This window comes from Lepidochelys olivacea (genome assembly GCF_965140295.1).
Source record: "Lepidochelys olivacea isolate rLepOli2 genome assembly, chromosome: 4".
In the NCBI taxonomy this organism is placed as follows: Eukaryota; Metazoa; Chordata; order Testudines; family Cheloniidae; genus Lepidochelys; species Lepidochelys olivacea.
Window position 1 is genome coordinate 150,033,659 of NC_140414.1, and position 19,506 is coordinate 150,053,164.

At 48.0% G+C, this 19,506-nt stretch overlaps 1 protein-coding gene across 1 annotated transcript in view; it reads left to right on the forward strand.

Moving 5' to 3' along the window:
- The window catches only part of SEMA4F (ssemaphorin 4F), a 142,380-nt gene that overhangs the window by 35,448 nt on the left and 87,426 nt on the right, over positions 1 to 19,506 (forward strand). The gene's annotated exons all lie outside the window — the stretch shown is intronic.

Below are 19,506 nucleotides of genomic sequence, written 5' to 3' on the forward strand. Positions count from 1 at the left end.
ACTGCAATGTGTTACCTAGGGAGGTGGTGGAATCTCCTTCCTTAGAAGTTTTTAAGGTCAGGCTTGACAAAGCCCTGGCTGGGATGATTTAATTGGGGATTGGTCCTGCTTTGAGCAGGGGGTTGGACTAGATGACCTCCTGAGGTCCCTTCCAACCCTGATATTCTATGATTACCTCTGAGCCCATTTTCTTTGCCAGTTTGGGCCTCCAGAACTCTGTCTTGTTGAGCCAGATATGCTAGCCTGCTGCATCACAGACCCAGGGTATGACCCACGCCCCCAAAGCTGCAGACTTAACTGAAAATAGCTTAGCAAGTGCTCCTGTCTCTAGCACCCAGACACCCAGCTGGTGTGATCCTTCGGTGCTGTTTTGAGGCAGGAGCCTAGGGGAGGAAACTTTGTAGTGTCTGAGAGGGAGAGAAGAAAATAAGCTGGAAGGGGTATATATTGGTGATAGATCCTATATCAGTGCAGCACCAGCTCCTGAAGAATCAAGGTGGGGCATGAAAGTCACCTGCTGGAACAAATTTGAACCCGTGGCCTTCCACACAAGAAGGCTCTGAACTGAGTCGCAAGGATAAAAGTTCATTAAAGGGCAGGTCTGAAAACATCTAAGCAATCCAGAGATGCTGGTTGCTGTTTTCCTTTAAAGTTTCTCACCCATTATAATGGCATGTAATTTAAACAAACACTTCAGAAGTCAACTAATTAGCTCTCAGAGGCATCCCTCCGGAGTTCAGGAAGGATTGGTGCCCTCCTTTCTTTGCAGTAATGCTACAAGATCATAGTTCCAGCTGAAACAATGGAGACTGTGTCTGCAGTTTTAGAGAAGGCCCGAGGCTTCCTTGCTGGGGTTTGGGGAGGCAGGGGACTGTTGAGCATATTTCGAGCCACTGGGCAAAATAAAAAAAAGAGGAGGAGACCTTTAGAAGCAAAACTGGTGAACAAAGAACAACTTATTACATGGTAAGCCCCCAACCTTGGGGCAGAGAGTGCAAGAAGCTAGGCCAGAGGAAAGCATGAAAGGGGAGACTAATGTACTCAATGCTTTTTTTGGCCTCTGTCTTCACGAACAAGGTCAGCTCCCAGACTGCTGCACTGGGCAGCACAGCATGGGGAGGAGGTGACCAGCCCTCTGTGGAGAAAGAAGGGGTTCAGGACTATTTAGAAAAGCTGGACGGACACAAGTCCATGGGGCCGGATGCGTTGCATCCGAGAGTGCTAAAGGAGTTGGCGGATGTGATTGCAGAGCCATTGGCCATTATCTTTGAAAACTCATGGCGATTGGGGGAAGTCCCAGACGACTAGAAAAAGGCTAATGTAGTGCCCATCTTTAAAAAAGGGAAGGAGGAGGATCCTAGGAACTACAGGCCAGTCAGCCTCACCTCAGTCCCTGGAAAAATCATGGAGCAGGTCCTCAAGGAATCAATTCTGAAACCCTTTTAGAGGAGAGGAAAGTGATCAGGAAGAGTCAGCATGGATTCACCAAGAGCAAGTCATGCCGGACTAATCTAATTGCCTTCTATGATGAGATAACTGGCTCTGTGGACGAAGGGAAAGCAGTGGACGTGTTGTTCCTCGACTTTAGCAAAGCTTTTGACACGGTCTCCCACAGTATTCTTGCCAGCAAGTTAAGGAAGTATGGGCTGGACGAATGGACTATAAGGTGGATAGAAAGCTGGCTAGATTGTCGGAATCAACGGGTAGTGATCAATGGCTCTATGTCTAGTTGGCAGCTGGTATCAAGTGGAGTGCCCCAAGGGTCGGTCCTGGGGCCAGTTTTGTTCAGTATCTTCATTGATGATCTGGAGGATGGTGTGGATTGCACCCTCAGCAAGTTTGCAGATGGCACTAAACTGGGAGGAGAAGTAGATATGCTGGAGGGTAGGGATAGGATACAGAGGGACCTAGACAAATTGGAGGATTGGGCCAAAAGAAATCTTATGAGGTTCAACAAGGAGAAGTGCGGAGTTCTGCATTTAGGACGGAAGAATCCAATGCACCGCTACAGACTAGGGACCGAATGGCTAGGCAGCAGTTCTGCAAAAAAGGACCTAGTGGTTACAGTGGATGAGAAGCTGGATATGAGTCAACAGTGTGCCCTTGTTGCCAAGAAGGCCAATGGCCTATTAGGATGTATAAGTAGGGGTATTGCTAGCAGATCGAGGGACGTGATCGTTCCCCTCTATTGGACACTGGTGAGGCCTCATCTGGAGTACTGTGTTCAGTTTTGGGCCCCATACTACAAGAAGGATGTGGAAAAATTTGGAAAGAGTCCAGCGGAAGGCAACTAAAACGATTAGGGGACAGGAACACATGAGTTATGAGGAGAGGCTGAGGGAACTGGGGACGTTTAGTCTACGGAAGAGAAGAATGAGGGGGGATTTTATAGCTGCTTTCAACTCCCTGAAAGGGGGGTCCAAAAAGGATGGATCTAGACTGTTCTCATTGGTAGCTGATGACAGAACGAGGAGAAATGGTCTCAAGTTGCAGTGGGGGAGGTTTAGGTTGGATATTAAGAAAAACTTTTTCCCTAGGAGGGTGGTGAAACACTGGAGTGGGTTACCTAGGGAGGTGGTGGAATCTCCTTCCTTAGAAGTTTTTAAGGTCAGGCTTGACAAAGCCCTGGCTGGGATGATTTAATTGGGGATTGGTCCTGCTTTGAGCAGGGGGTTGGACTAGATAACCTACTGAGGTCCCTTCCAACCCTGATATTCTATGAGACAGGAGAGGCTTATCCCAAGTACAGTTCATTGGCAAACCATCCATCTGGATACATATCCCTTAGCACTGAGGGAAATGTAAAGTGACAGCAAGTGCACTGGCTGGCGTGTGGTTTGCATTTGTTTGGATTTGACCATGTCTTGGGTGTGATCCTAGTCTATCATCTGCATGGGGATCTGAAGATTCTCCTTTTCGTTCCTATCACACATCTACCAAGGACCCGACATTTTCGCTGTATCTTACTGATCTCTCTGTCTCCATTTATAATGCATGATGTTAGGGTTAATGAGGATGTCTCAGAATCTTTGGCAGAGCAGACTAATGGGTCCCATTCCCACAAACAGCATGAGCCTGACTTTACTAGGGACTTCTGTTCCCGTTTTATTAAATTATATTCTTTAAACATGTTATCTTGTGTATCATGTTGTGAAGCAGGGAGGAAAGTCTCTTGATCTGGCTCTGGGCTGACTGCACTGGGAGTATAATTGTACCTTACCAGAAAGATACTGAGAAATTGGACAGAGTTCAAAGAAAAAACAATAATAAAAAAATTCAGGGGGCTGGAGGGATTGGGGAAGGCTTCAAAGAGCTGAATGCGTCTGGTTTGGTTAAGCCAAGTACACAATAAGTCTGGAACTGTCTGAGGAGTGTAATTGCTGAAGATGAGGAGGAATTATTTAGGATGATACATAATATAGGTGTAATGCGATGAAACTAGGAAAGGGAAAATTTTGGCTGAATATCAGGGAAAAACATCCCAACAGTGAGGAGTATCCAGCTGTTGAACAGTCTCCCCAAGGGAAGGGTGGAAGCCCCATTGCTTGGGATTCTTAGAACCAGACTGGTCAGTACTCTAGGAATAATATACTTCTACTGTTGAAAGGTGTTTGGCTTAGTACAGCACAATGTTCTGATTAAAAAAATTAGCCCTATACAATATTGGTAGAGCACACATCAAATGGCTCGAGAACTAGCTAACTGTCCCTGGGGAATCATTGAATGGGGGTATTTCTAGTGGTGTTCCACAGGGATCAGTTTTAGGTCCAGTGCTGTTCCATATTTTTATCAATGATCTAGAAGTAAACATAAAATCACTGCTGATAAAATAGTGGGTGACACAACAATTGGTAGGGTGATATATAATGAGGACAGGTCTGTTATATGGAGTGATCTGGATCACTTAATAAACTGGGCCCATTCAAATAAATTGTGGTTAGTACAGCCTCATGCAAGGTCATTCATCTAGGAACAAAGAGTGCCGGCCAAACCTATAGACTAGGGGACTGTATCCTGGAAAGTAGGGACTCTGAAAAGGATCTAGGAGTCATAGTGGACAAGCAACCCAAGAGGAGCTGCCAGTGTGATGCTGTGCAAAAAGGGCTAATGTGATTCTTGGCCGTCTAAACGGGGGGAGTAAGCAGGGATAGGTAGGTGGTTTTTACTTCTGTATCCTGCGTTGATGAGTCTGGTACTGGAATACTGCATCCAGTTCTGGTGTCAACATTTTTAAAAAGGATGTTGAAAAATCAGAGAGTGCAGAAAAGTCACAAAGTGATTCGAGGACAGGACGGAGATGCCTTTCAATGAGACTTAAAGAGTTCAATCTCTTTAGTTTATCAAAAAGATTGAGAGGTGCCTTGATTATGGTGTGCAAGTACCTTCAAGGGAGAAAATAACAGGTATAAAACTCTTTCATGTAGTAGAGAAAGGAAGAATGAGAAGCACTGGCTGGAAGCTGAAGCCAGACAAACTCCAATTAGAAATAAGGCATGAATTAACAAGGAGGTGATGAGCCTTTGGGACAAGTTACCAGGTGGAGTGATGGATTCTTCATCTTCTGAGGTCTTTGAATCACACCTGGTTGCCTTTCTGGAGCAGACTGTTTAGTGAAATGCAAGTTGTGCTTTAGTCAGACACAAGTTATTGGTCTCACTTCAGGTACAACTGGGTGAAATGTAGTGGCCTGTGATATACAGAAGATTTAATAGTCCCTTCTGGCCTTAACCTCTATAAATCTTAGTGTCTGTTCTGTTGGGGTGTATTTGGCTGCATTGCAGCTTTCCACCCTCTGAACAGGTCATCGGTCATCGTCACCCTAACGTAACCAGGTTTTTGAAAAGGTTCTTCTGTGTATTGTTAAGGCTGCTTATGATTGTTGCTTTGCTATGAAAATACACTGGGGGAATTCACACAGGCTAGTGGCCTGAAAGAGGCAGAAATCGGAGACCTCTTGAGACAGGGATTAGGGTGAGGATATAGTTCTTCATACACCATATTGGTTGCAGATAATATTGTTCCCTCTGCATCCTCACCCTAATTGCTGTCCCAAAAAGTCTTTGATTTCTCTCTCTGTCCACTAGCTTGTGTGTATTTCCCCAGACCCCATTCACACTCAGGTAGGCAGAGTCCATACTTTGGATGCCCACAGGGCCTCAGGTTTATCTATCCACAAGTTCCTAGCCTTTTGCGGGAGAGCAGGAATCCATCCAGCACAGCTCCAAGGCTGTCCAACCATTGAGAGATTTCCATGTTCTCAGTTCCCATAGCAATCCTCCCACTCTGTCTTCATCACAGAGTGGTGCGTGGCTGCTACTTGCAGCTCTGTCTATGCTTTCAGTAACCCTTTTTAGTAATTCAGGAGAGGGGAAGGGACAGTCACTTCTAATACTTGTCATCTGCCGTGCAAAGCTGTGACTTGTTTTGGCAGTTCTGCTATTCACCTAGAACGTCTCTGACAATCTTCCTGGGGGTGGTATTGCTGGCTAAACTCCCACGAGCCGGAAAATGCGGAGGTCACTCAAAAGTAGTGAAGGTTACTTCCCAGTAACTAGAGCTCTTTGAGATGAGCGTCTGTTTGTGCTCATTCCCTGCTCATCTTCTTTGTTCATTGTCTGGGGTGAGGAATTCCTGAATTAACAGAAGTCATTGAGGGGTAGTTAGGCCATTCCCACTTTCATACTCTTAAGTCCCCTTGTTGATTACCTGTTCTGTTCATTCTCTCTGAAGCACCTGGCATTGGCCACTATTGGAACACCGGATACTGGGCTAGATGGACCTTTGGTCTGACCCAGTATGGACGTTTTTATGTTCCTCTGTGGCATGGGGGGACAGAGGGGCAAGTGGCCCCTTATGGACACTGTTCATTAGAAGATTTCAGTGGCTTGTAGTGCACCTGCTTTGATCCCGTGAGGCCAGGGCTGTATCTTGGGAACCCCTTGACCAAATGACCTAGCTCCTAGCTCCTAAACTGCCATACCAGTTTGCCTGATTTAAATAATTTATCTGGAGGTTTCAGTCTGGCTTTAAACAGAAACCCTGCTTCAACTTTAACTGAGTTGCTACTGCTCCTGCATAATTACAATGATGGTATTAAAACAAACCTGTGCACCTCATGTGGAAATTAGAAATCAGAGCTCTGGTCCATTGTGACTTTGGCTCTTCTTTTGGGACGTGCTTGGATTTGTTGGTGGGAGGGTGTCTTTATAAAACCCTAGGTGGCTACATTTACCTTCTCCCCATATTTGGAACCCCCAGCCTATGGCAGGTACTTAGCAGGAACCAGTCTTCCCAGCGTGGCAGTGGGCTCATATGGCTTTGATGTGTTAACTTTTCTGCTGATCGGGGAATTTTCTCTGTGATCACCAAACTCTGCTATTGCTAAATACAGTAAAGGTGCTAACGCCCTACTTTGCCTGGGGATACGATTGCTTCCTGTAGAGACAATCTATGGGATTTATCTATTTATGTTGAGAGAGACTGGGCTCCAGAGCCTGGGAGGGTGTGGTAGATGTGCTGGGGGCTAGTTTAAAATCTGCTGCTGCTTGTTTTGGAGTGTGGGAGGAGCCTGGAGGAGCACTGAGGAGAAGATTTGTCCTGATGCTTGCCCCATTGCAGAGAGAATTCACTGGTGACTCCTTGTCAGATTAAGTGAGTGCCTAGACTTGCAGCTTCTCTCTCCAGGGCTCGAGGCTGGAGCTACTACCTGTATTTGCTGCCCTCCCTGACTTCTCATGTGACTGGTTAGAGAGGCATCCCTGCAGATAGCATCTGTCTCACGCAGAGACCAGGCCACTGAGTCCCAGTGAAATATATTGTCACCAATCCACTGGATCGGGGCTACATGCCAGCTTTGGAACAGCCTCTTGGAGGAATCCCTTTGATATGCCAGACCCCCAAGGGGCCCCACTGTTCAGTGCGGTTCCCCATCCTCCTCCTCCTCCTAGACTGATCTTCTGGCTTCCAGTGCTGCTTCACCCTGTGAGCTCTGCTCAGCGGGTCCAGCTGAGAGAGACTCCTGGTATAGACTAGTGCACCCAGCAGATATTTGCAGTTTTAAAAACAGAGTACGATTTATTAGGCAAGTGGACACAATCTTTAGGTTAGCACGGAGACCTAGAGGTTAAAGTATCATCCAGTCTGCTCAAGCCACAGGTCACTAGCCAAGCTGTGGAGAACTCCATTTTCTGTCTCTCTGGTTTCCTTCCTCAGTCAGCTCCCAGGTCAGAGAGGCCAGGCTTCTTCCAGAGCCCATGCCTAATCCCCCACCTCACATCTCAGAAGGCTGGCCTACACTTAAAATGCTGCAGCTGCAGTGCTTCAGTGACGATGCTACTATGCCGGAGGGAGGGCTTCTGCCATTGCTGTAGTTAATCCACCTCCCTGAGAGGCGGTAGCTAGGTTGAAGGGAGGATTCTCCCATCAACACAGCACGCTTTACACTGGGAGTTAGGTTGGTTTAACTGCGCCATTCGGGGAGGTGGGGTGTGTGTGGATTTTTCACCCCACTGAGCAATGTAGTTGTACCAACCTAATTTCCTAGTGTAGACCAGGTCTCAGCCCTTTGCTCTCTAGCTGGGGTCTGTGCTTAGCTTCGCTACTTAGCACTATTTGTTCCTCTTAGCCTGCCCTGAGAGCAAAGTTAATCCCCCCTCATTAGGTAGCCAGGCAAAGTATAGGGGGAAGCTGAGGCGCACAAAGGATTAATGAAAAATATCACAGAAAATTCCTGCTTTCTAACATCTCTTCCCCGCTTCAAGACCAAACTGAGCAGGGCCACTGGGGAAGTTCAAACCAACAGACGTTGTTCATAGATGCCACATAATCTTTCCTATCCCTTGCTCTCTTCCTACCTGGCACTTTCAAGATTCTTGCAGCGCAGTTTCTAACCATCAAAATACACGGTTTGGAGCAGTTTCAGGTCCTTCCTGAGTCTGATCTGTTACGTGGCACTAGCAGTGGACAGGAGGCGTTTTCATGCAGCCCTGCACCCTTCTGTCACTCCCAAAATCTTTGGGTTTAAAACTGGGCTGGGATCCTGCCATCGCCTTCTCACCCTCCTGTGTCAAGCAGTGAGGAGGGCAGTGAGCATGTGTCAGCCATCTTGGCTGCAGGGGGTGAGCCATGAGCATTTAGTCTTAACCCAGCCCTGTCTCTGGGGTTCCGATGTCCCAGGGGCTGGTGAGCAGGGGACAGGATGCTCCCGCACCTGGGCAGGCCCCTCTGGAGCTGTCCCCCCAACCCTAGGGTTCTGCATATGCCAGGAGCCCATCCCCCCCCTTGGGATCAACCTGCTGCCCTCCCCCCAGGGCTGGGTCCTCCCCCCATGATGGGCTGTGTTTCGAGCTCTCTTGATTAAGAGAATCCACCAGCACCATGGCCCCCCTCTGATCAGGGGTCTCTGTTTCCGGCAGTGACCTCCCAGCGGCTTTACCCTTCTCTGGGGCCTTTCTCAGCCCTGGGTAGGGCAACTATGTCTGGAACCCGTCTTGCCCTGCCTGGTTCTCCCCACGCTGAGCTGGGCTCTCAGCCACCACAGGGGTCAGCTCTGCCTCTGCTCCCCAGTGAGGGCAGGCTAGCACTGGCTCCCTTGGTCACAGCCTCAGACTTCAGGGAAGGTTCACCTGAGCCCATGTGACTCACCTCTACTGTGTGGAAATGAGTGGGGGCTGTTTCTCTCATAGAATCATAGAATATCAGGGTTGGAAGGGACCTCAGGAAGTCATCTAGTCCAACCCCCTGCTCAAAGCAGGACCGATCCCCGACTAAATCATCCCAGCCAGGGCTTTGTCAAGCCTGACCTTAAAAACTTCTAGGGAAGGAGATTCCACCACCTCCCTAGGTAACGCATTCCAGTGTTTCAGCACCCTCCTAGTGAAAAAGTTTTTCCTAATATCCAACCTAAATCTCCCCCACTGCAACTTGAGACCATTACTCCTTGCCTTTCATCTGCTACCACTGAGAACAGTCTAGATCCATCCAGCTTGGCTTAATGGTGAAATCCTAGCGGATCTTAAACATAAAAAAGAAGCTTACAAGAAGTGTAAGGTTGGACATATGACCAGGGAAGAGTATAAAAATATTGCTCGGGCATGTAGGAATGATATCAGGAGGGCCAAATCGCACCTGGAGCTGCAGCTAGCCAGAGATGTTAAGAGTAACAAGAAGGGTTTCTTCAGGTATGTTGGCAACAAGAAGGAAGCCAAGGAAAGTGTGGGCCCCTTACTGAATGAGGGAGGCAACCTAGTGACAGAGGATGTGGAAAAAGCTAATGTACTCAATGCTTTTTTTGCCTCTGTCTTCACAAACAAGGTCAGCTCCCAGACTGCTGCGCTGGGCATCACAAAATGGGGAAGAGATGGCCAGCCCTCTGTGGAGATAGAGGTGGTTAGGGACTATTTAGAAAAGCTGGACGTGCACAAGTCCATGGGGCCGGACGAGTTGCATCCGAGAGTGCTGAAGGAATTGGCAGCTGTGATTGCAGAGCCATTGGCCATTATCTTTGAAAACTTGTGGCGAACCGGGGAAGTCCCGGATGACTGGAAAAAGGCTAATGTAGTGCCAATCTTTAAAAAAGGGAAGAAGGAGGATCCTGGGAACTACAGGCCAGTCAGCCTCACCTCAGTCCCTGGAAAAATCATGGAGCAGGTCCTCAAAGAATCAATCCTGAAGCACTTGCATGAGAGGAAAGTGATCAGGAACAGCCAGCATGGATTCACCAAGGGAAGGTCATGCCTGACTAATCTAATCGCCTTTTATGATGAGATTACTGGTTCTGTGGATGAAGGGAAAGCAGTGGATGTATTGTTTCTAGACTTTAGCAAAGCTTTTGACACGGTCTCCCACAGTATTCTTGTCAGCAAGTTAAGGAAGTATGGGCTGGATGAATGCACTATAAGGTGGGTAGAAAGCTGGCTAGATTGTCGGGCTCAACGGGTAGTGATCAATGGCTCCATGTCTAGTTGGCAGCCGATATCAAGTGGAGTGCCCCAGGGGTCGGTCCTGGGGCCGGTTTTGTTCAATATCTTCATAAATGATCTGGAGGATGGTGTGGATTGCACTCTCAGCAAATTTGCGGATGACACTAAACTGGGAGGAGTGGTAGATACGCTGGAGGGGAGGGATAGGATACAGAAGGACCTAGACAAATTGGAGGATTGGGCCAAAAGAAATCTGATGAGGTTCAATAAGGATAAGTGCAGGGTCTTGCACTTAGGACGGAAGAACCCAATGCACAGCTACAGACTAGGGACTGAATGGCTAGGCAGCAGTTCTGCGGAAAAGGACCTAGGGGTGACAGTGGACGAGAAGCTGGATATGAGTCAGCAGTGTGCCCTTGTTGCCAAGAAGGCCAATGGCATTTTGGGATGTATAAGTAGGGGCATAGTGAGCAGATCGAGGGACGTGATCGTTCCCCTCTATTCGACATTGGTGAGGCCTCATCTGGAGTACTGTGTCCAGTTTTGGGCCCCACACTACAAGAAGGATGTGGATAAATTGGAGAGAGTCCAGCGAAGGGCAACAAAAATGATTAGGGGTCTGGAACACATGAGTTATGAGGAGAGGCTGAGGGAGCTGGGATTGTTTAGCCTGCAGAAGAGAAGAATGAGGGGGGATTTGATAGCTGCTTTCAACTACCTGAAAGGCGGTTCCAAAGAGGATGGCTCTAGACTGTTCTCAATGGTAGCAGATGACAGAACGAGGAGTAATGGTCTCAAGTTGCAGTGGGGGAGGTTTAGATTGGATATTAGGAAAAACTTTTTCACTAAGAGGGTGGTGAAACACTGGAATGCGTTACCTAGGGAGGTGGTAGAATCTCCTTCCTTAGAGGTTTTTAAGGTCAGGCTTGACAAAGCCCTGGCTGGGATGATTTAACTGGGAATTGGTCCTGCTTCGAGCAGGGGGTTGGACTAGATGACCTTCTGGGGTCCCTTCCAACCCTGATATTCTATGATTCTCTTTGGAACCCCCTTTCAGGGAGTTGAAAGCAGCTATCAAATCCCTCCTCATTCTTCTCTTCCGCAGACTAAACAATCCCAGTTCCCTCAGCCTCTCCTCATAAGTCATGTGTTCCAGACCCCTAATCATTTTTGTTGCCCTCCCCGGACTCTTTCCAATTTTTCCACATCCTCCTTGTAGTGTGGGGCCCAAAACTGGACACAGTACTCCAATACAGGCGTCTACTTACAGGCAGAAAGTGTCCTGATCTTAACACCTTGTGAGGGGGGAAACCATCCTTGTCCTGGTCAACTGAGCTAGCTGCATTTTCTCACACATCTTCACTCCCAGCCTCCTGGCTCTCAGGGTTCAAACCTTTTGGCTGTTGTAGGAACAGGGTCTGGATTTTGTCTTAAAGTGACCTTCATTCCTCAGGAGGATGTCAAAGCTGGAGAACCCCCATTATCAGCTACCCTGACCCCTCCTGTGTCTGCACAGGTTTCGGAGTAGCAGCTGTGTTAGTCTGTATTCGCAAAAAGAAAAGGAGGACTTGTGGCACCTTAGAGACTCAGATAAATTGATTAGTCTCTAAGGTTCCACTAGTCCTCCTTTTCTTTTTGTGTCTGCACAGGGATCTGAACTATAGGCTGGGCAAATGGCTTCACATTTGGAACCTTAGCTCAGGTTGCCCACCCTTTCAGCACTGAATGGGTTTGCACCACACAAAGTTTGACCAGGATTCTCTATGTCCCAGAATCTCTCGACCCCGGGAATATCTTTCTAGTATCCACCACCTCTGCTCCGAGTGGGGGTCAGATGAGTTCAATTGGCCATGAGGAATGGTGCCTGGGGTGGGAGCCTGTCTGTCACCACCTGCTGTGCCCCAGAGGAGCTGGCTGTGTGACTGCTTTCCCTTGAAAGTTCGTTCACCTAGTTCACACTCTCTCTGCAGGTGAGCTACAGGCTGCCTTCCTGTCTGGACAGAGGATGAGTTAGCCCCTCAGGCTTTGGTCAGCCTGCCCACTTCTGTCCTGTCTACATACAGATGTTATACCTTTGGGATCCCATGGAGGGGGTCTACATGCACTGGCTGTCACCCCTGGTTTGGATTTACTCAAATCCCATTTTAAGTGTGCACCTGTGTGACCCCCTCCCCCGTTTTGGGTCCCCAACCTGGGCCAGTCCTCTTTGGGTCTCTTACCTTCCACAAGCCAGCCTACACTATGCAGCTTCTTAGGCTTTCTGAACACTGACCACATTTTAAGCTCGTGGGGACAGATCTCAGAGTTGCTCCAACCCAACCAATTTATACAAATCCTCCAGTGTAGTGACACCTGCATCCTTACCTCATTTGTGGAGATATTCTCCCAGCAGGGTGGTGGCTTCCATGTAGGTCATACCCTGGCTCTTTTGCACACCCCAAAACCTTTTCCTATACACCTCAGATGTCAATTCATAACTAAGTAGTCGGACCTTTCTGAACTGTTCTTTGTCCCCAGTAACAACTCTGTCCATCTGGCTGTGTACTTCTGTTGCTTTGGGACTGAGTAAGGGGTGAGAAAGCAGAGGTAGTCATCGAGGTTGACTTTCAAGTTGCACACCTTCTGAAAGGCAATGAGGTAGGCATCCATATTTCCTGCCCCCCTCCTTAAACTGGGGTAACAATTTTTGGTATCTAGGTTCCCTGTTGAATTGGCATCATGGGGACTTTCCACTCTTACCCCTTGCGGGTCCTCTGGCTACTCTACTTCTCTATCTCCAGTTCATACTTCCGCTGCTTCTCACCACCAGCTAGTTCCTTTGCTCTCAGATTCAACTCCCACCGCTTCAGATCTATCAGTGGGGAACTGGTTTGTGAGGACATCCTGCTGTTACCTCTGTCACTCTTGGACCCTTTTGGAACCCCGACTGGGTCTGGAACTTATTATTTCATAAATACTAAGGTCAGAAGGGACCATTATGATCATCTAGTCCGACCTCCTGCACAACGCAGGCCACAGAATCTCACCCACCCACTCCTGCAAAAAACCTCTCACCTATGTCTGAGCTATTGAAGTCCTCAAATCATGGTTTAAAGACTTCAGGGAGCAGAGAATCCTCCAGCAAGTGACCCGTGCCCCATGCGACAGAGGAAGGCGAAAAACCTCCAGGGCCTCTTCCAGTCTGCCCTGGAGGAAAATTCCTCCCCGACCCCAAATATGGCAATCAGCTAAACCCTGAGCATATGGGCAAGATTCACCAGCCAGATACCCAGGAAAGAATTTTCTGTAGTAACTCAGATCCCACCCCATCTAACATCCTATCACAGGCCATTGGGCCTATTTACCATGAATATTTAAAGATAATGCTGCTTGGTCTGATCATCCTTCTCCAGCCGTGCAATCAGTTGTGCTGTACCTTGTTGAACTTCCCAATGCTTAATTCCCCTGCACACCTCTATGATATTCCTCTTAGGGAGGTGGTTGTATGACATTTTCTGGAGGTTTTCTTTGACTTTAACCTTGTTTTACTGCTGCAAGTCACTTATTGCAAAATATTTCTGGTGCATTCAGTATCCCACCAGCTGGTACCAACTGTCAAGGATCTGCAGGATCTCTATGCCTAAGCTTTTAAACAGCCTCTTGTAGGAACTCCTTTGCATGCCAGCCCCTGAACGGGGGTCTCTCTCCCTTCAGGATGGGCCATGCAGCCTCACCACCTCCTAGACTGAATCTGGCTCCAGCTCTCCTGCTTCACACCATGAGCTCTGCCCAGCTAATCCACACTGAGTTGGACCCCAGTCACAAGACTTGCCCACAGCAAGGTGACAACTTCCCCTCATGTCCTGTTTCCCCTGGAGTGGACATAACACTTAACAGAGCAAAGTGCAGAAGGAAGCTGAGGTGCATACAGAACTCCTAAAAATCTTAGAGAAAATTCCCACTTTGTCACACACAGCACAGGTAGCTTTTACTTTTATGTAACTTGTTCAGTGGGTCATGGGTCACTTGCAAGTTTGAACTGGAGTAAATTGTGGAGTCTTTGTAACCTTGAAGTCTTCAGATCAAGATTTGAGGACTTCAGGTAACTCAGCCAGAGGTTATGGGCCTATTACAGGAGTTGTGTGAGTGAGGTTCTGTGGCCTGCGATGTTCAGGAGACCAGACTGGATGATCGTGATGGTCCCTTCTAGCCTTAAGGTCTATGAGTCATTGGGCTGGCTTGCTCTGTAGATTCGGATTAATTGTAAGAGCCCATGTTCTGGGTTGTTCTCCAAGTAGCTGATGAAGTGGAGCCAAAGGTGGCCAGAGTCTCCTGAGTTGGCTCCTTCCTTCAGGGACTTCTGGTGGAGTCCAGGATGATCTTTTCTTCAAGGATACCATTTCCCACCAGGTTATAGGATCCTGGAAATGAGAGAGGGAAAAAGGTGTCCCACCTTCATGTGCTATTCTATGTGATGCAGTGGGTGTTCTGTTCTATCCAAGAAACTAAGAGAACTGGCTGAGATTGCTGGACTGCTAATGTTGATTTTTCAATAAGTATTGGCACACTGAGTGTGAGTGGCTGGGGATTCCAGAAAACCGGAAAAAAGCTGATCTTGTGCCAATATCTAAAAAGGGTGTTCTGCGTAATTACAGGCCTTTCCATGTGACATTGGTCCCAGGCAAAGTAATGATATAGCGTGTGATTAATAAAGAATTAAAGGGGATAATATAATTAATGCCAATGCCAGTCAACATGGGTTTATGCACAATAGATAAAGGTAATAGTTGTGTAATGCAAGTAGACTTCTGTAAGGCATTTGACTCGGTACCGCACAACATTTTGATTAAAAATCTGGAATGATATAAAATTAACATGTTAAACTTTAATGGATTAAAAGCTGGCTAACTGATAGGTCTCAAAATGACAGGTTTCAGGGTAGCAGCCATGTTAGTCTGTATTCGCAAAAAGAAAAGGAGTACATGTGGCACCTTAGAGACTAACCAATTTATTTGAGCATAAGCTTGTATATAAATCTTCCCACTGTATTTTCCACTGAATGCATCCAATGAAGTGAGCTGTAGCTCACGAAAGCTTATGCTCAAATAAATTGGTTAGTCTCTAAGGTGCCACAAGGTCTCAAAATGTAATTGTAAGTAGGGAATCATCCCTGAGTGGGTGTGTTTCTAGTGGGGTCCCACAGGGATCTGTCTTGGCCCTGTGCTATTTAACATTTTTTTTATTAGTGACCTGGAAGAAAAGATAAACATCATCACTGAAAGTTTGCAGAGGACCGAAATATTGCAGGAGTGGGGAATAATGAGGAGGACAGGTCACTGATATAGAGTGATCTGGATCGCTTGGTAAGCTGGGTGAAAACAACCAATATGCATTTTAGTATAGCTAAATGTAAATGTGTACATCTAGGAACAAAGAATGGAGGCCATGCTTGCAGGATGGGAAGCTCTATCCTGGGAAGCAGTGACTCTGGAAAAAGTTTTGGGAGTTGTGGTGGACAATCAGCTGTACTTGAGCTCCCAGTGCAACATTCTCACCAAAAGTGTTAATGTGATCCTTGGAAAGACGTGGGGGAATCTTGAATGGGAGTAGAAAGATTTTTGCCTTTTTGTACTGAGCACAAACTGGAATCCTGTGTCCTGTTCTGGTGTCTACAATTCAAGAAAAATGTTGATAAATTGGAGAGGGTTCAGCAAAGAGCCATGAGAATGATTAAAGGATTAGAAAACCTGCCTTACAGTGATAGACTGAGCTTCTGGAATCTATTTAGCTTAACAAAGAGAATGTTAAGGGGTGACTTGATCACAGCCTAGGAGTACCTACATGAGGAACAAATATTTGATAATGGACTTTTCAATCTAGGAGAGAAGGATCTAACATGATCCAATGGCTGAGGGCTGAACCTAGACAAATTCAGATTGGAAATAAGTCATAAATATTTAACAGTGAGGGTAATGAATTATATGTAGCAATTTACCGAGGATTGCGGGTGGATTCTCTATCACTGGCAACGTTTAAATCAAGATTGCATGTTTTCTAAAAGAGATTGGGAATTTTTGGGAAGTTCTCCGGCCTGTGTTATACGGGAGGTCAGACTAGATAAATGCAATGGTCCCTTCTAATGCTGGAATATGAGTTCTTACTCAGTGCCTGTGACTATGGGGTATGTTTAGGGAGTACTGTCATTTTGCCCTAATTCTTGGGGTGTCAGGTTATGAAATTCTGTGGTTCTATAGATTCAAATCTAACTTAAAACATTTGGCTGATCAGAGCCTGGATCATGGTGCAAGTCCCAGCATGTTTGGTGGGTGGAGTTTTTGACACCTGTTCACTCTGCAGCTGTCTGGGCTCCTGCATGGTGAGCAGTCACTGTGTTGCAGTGGAGAAGTCACATGTGACCATGCAGATTGCTCACAGGCAGGGAGGGCAGGTGTGCTTAGGTGATGGTTTGGAATTTAGTACTCTTCACTTCGCTTGCAGCTGCTGGAATATTAAGCAAAGTGCTGATCTGAGACTCTCCTGTGTGGGGTGGATTTGAGTTCTTACTCTGGTTTGTTCAGCTTGATGAAGTGCATTAGCCCCATTGTTTGAGAAAATATCTTGTTTGTGGGCCCAGCATAATTTTCTTTCTTTAACTGGCTTTTTTCTTAATTTATTTTCCCCTGAGATGTGCTGGAAGTCTGTGTTTGTAAAGCAATGACATCAGATATCAAGTTGGTGGCATTTGTTTGCTCTCTTTACTGTGAAAGGACCTAAAGTGATATGAAGATAGTTGGGGGAAGGGAAGGAGGTTTTGTCAAATGCCAGCTTAGGCGGGGTCACAGTCAACCTTAACCGTAAAACCATCCTTAATCTTCCTGCAACTCCTGACTCATTCACTGCAGTGAGCTCTGCAATGAGGGATTCATTCCTTGAGCAGTGAGACAGAGGACATGCAGTGCAGTTGAAAATGGCAGATTTTCTATGGCTTACACAGCCAAAGCTGGATGGAGTTTCATGCTGATCCCAGGACAACGTTCCTGCGGCCAAACCTGGAGGTGATAGAGCTGTTTTGGGGGGCAGGGAGGGAGGTCAGAAAATGTTGGCACTGACCAATCTAACCTGTTCCCTAAGCTTGTTCTCAGAAATGGCTGCACAGTTAATGCATGTCACAGATAAAACTGAAATGAGAGGGTATAATGTGAGGCAACCTTAATATTGGGGTCAGTAGCAGTCCTCCTCCAATGTACTACTTAGGCCTGTTATCTCTTCGCTCCACCAAGTGTGACTTTTCCAGGGCTTTGTGCAGCCTGGCTCTAAATGTCCTGATGGTGACACCTCCACCACTTTTCTAATGGAAAAGAGAAAATCAGCTCTATCCCTGACCTTTGATGCAGTTAAATCCAAGACAGTGGGTGACTGGTGTAAATGTACCGGCTGCAGCTTCCTGGCAGCATCAGTCACCAGGGCAAAGCAGGGGGAGTTACTGGCAAGGAAGAAAAGACATATTCAGCAGACATGAAAGAAGTGTAAGCGAGGCAGAGAGACGTGCTATAGAGAGCAGAGTACTATGGAACAGGTGCTGCAGATGAGAGAGCTCTTGCAGCACCAACAGTGACATGGTTGTGTGAAGGGATGGAGGAGGCAGTTCTAGATGGGAGGGAAGGGAGACCAGAGAAACAAAAGACTTTTGAGCTCAGCTAGGGCACATGCCTGGCTGGTTTTAAAAGCTTAGGGGAATTTTGTACTTGATGCTGACTGAAGGCAGCAAGAGGAAACTCTGCAGCAGGTGTAACTGCACCTTAGGGGATGAGGCAAGAGAGACCCAGCCAGGGTTGCCTCTTCCCTGCCACCCAGCATCCCTTCAGAACCAGAACTGTGCAGGGGAAATCCCCCTTCTTGTACACTAGGATCCATGCAGTGCCACCCTGCCTCCATAACCAGGCAAATTTGGGGAGAAATTCCTGGGAGGAGCCAGCTGGAAACTGAAATAGGAGGAGCTGATCAGCAGCTGCAGCAGGGAGCACCCCACCCTGATGCCCCAAGGGCCTCGCTCCTCGGAGGTACTTGAGAGTTGCAATACTAGGTGGCACCCTGCTGTCTAGTGGAATCCTCAACCCTGTGCAATGCTTGGAGAGAGTGAGGTACCTAATAAGCCAGGAAGCTGTGCAGGGAGACATCTAAGCTAGCTAGGAGAGCAGTTGGGAGAGGAGAGGGGTGTGGGTACCGAAATGGCTGACCTGATGCACCTGGCTGACAGGCCCAGAGATTCTTGCCTCATTCAGCCTGGGATCCTCCACCTTGAACCCTATTCTAAAGTCAGGCTCCTAAGCCAGGCCAGCCCTGTAGGTAGTTCCTAGCCTAATAGTTAAGACCGCCTCTCTCACATGCTCACGCTTGATACCTCTCTCCCGCTTTTCTTGGGCCCCTGCTGGCTCTTGTGCGGGTGCCACCTGCCCTCCCCTCAGTGGTCTGCATCTGCCCTCCTTCTGTGGGATCTGACCAGTATCGGGTCTGAGGCATGCTCCGAGCATGCCCACAGGATCAGGGCCTGCTGGCAAGGGATCCAAACCTCTCAGCAGCACGTAGGCAGTTTTGTGCATATTGACCAACAGAGCTCGTGGGTCTCGTGGCGCTGTCGGAGCACATGCACGCTAGCGATGCAGGAGGGGAGGCAGGAGGATGGCTAGGGACTGAGAGGCAGCGGCGGCTTGCTGGTGTGCTGGGCTCGGACAGGAGCTACAGTAGCGAAGGGGAGATGAAATCTTTCTCCGGGCCCCCCTCTTGTCAGAGGGGCGTTGAGGCCAAGGGCTACGCTGGCAAAGTGAGGATGGTGGAAAGGCTGTTCAGGGCTCCCCTGGTGTTCTATTGGCGAGTTCTCATCGCCCCTTGCTGGCTCCCCTTGGAAGCTGCAGCAGGTAACAGCTAGATGTAGTGAGTCAGCTGCTGCCTCTTGCAGCCTGCCCTGCTCCCACTTGCACCCTCCTGCTGCACAGGGAGCTGTGGTGATCTCCCACTGTCTTAAGCATTTTCCCTTCATTTGTGTCTACACTCCAGGTTTTCCTTAACATTTCTCAATTACCACCTGTTCAGCTTCCTGGCAGGAGCAGCATGGAACGTCATAGGGCAGGGCAGGCCAGGCTCCTGCAGCCCCAGACCTTCTCCACTGTACTAGTCCGGCTTGGATCAGTGCTCAAGAGCACGGTGCTAAATGCCAGCACTCTTAGGAGAACTGCTTGAATTTGTGCACACTGTCAGTCCCACTGGGGCTGACGCCACTGCTGGACAGGGAGGCTAGGGGTGAAATGCCATTGCAGACCAGGCTGGTGAGAGCTGTGTATCAGCCTCACTGGGTCTCTGGGCAGTGGCAGGCTGAGAAGTGCAGTCTCGTGGTGGGGCATGCCGCTGATCTGTGCACATGCGTGTTCTCAGGCTGTGGGGGCAGGGGAGGGCAGCTAAAATTGTGCACTCTCTTTCCATCTGGATTGAAGCAGCAGGTAGCTGTTGGATCCCAAAGCTGAGCACAGTATTGGTGACCCCACTAGCCTGGCTCACACGGGTCAGCCTGTGTGGTGCTGGGTTAGGCCTTGCATGCTCCATGCCCAGGACA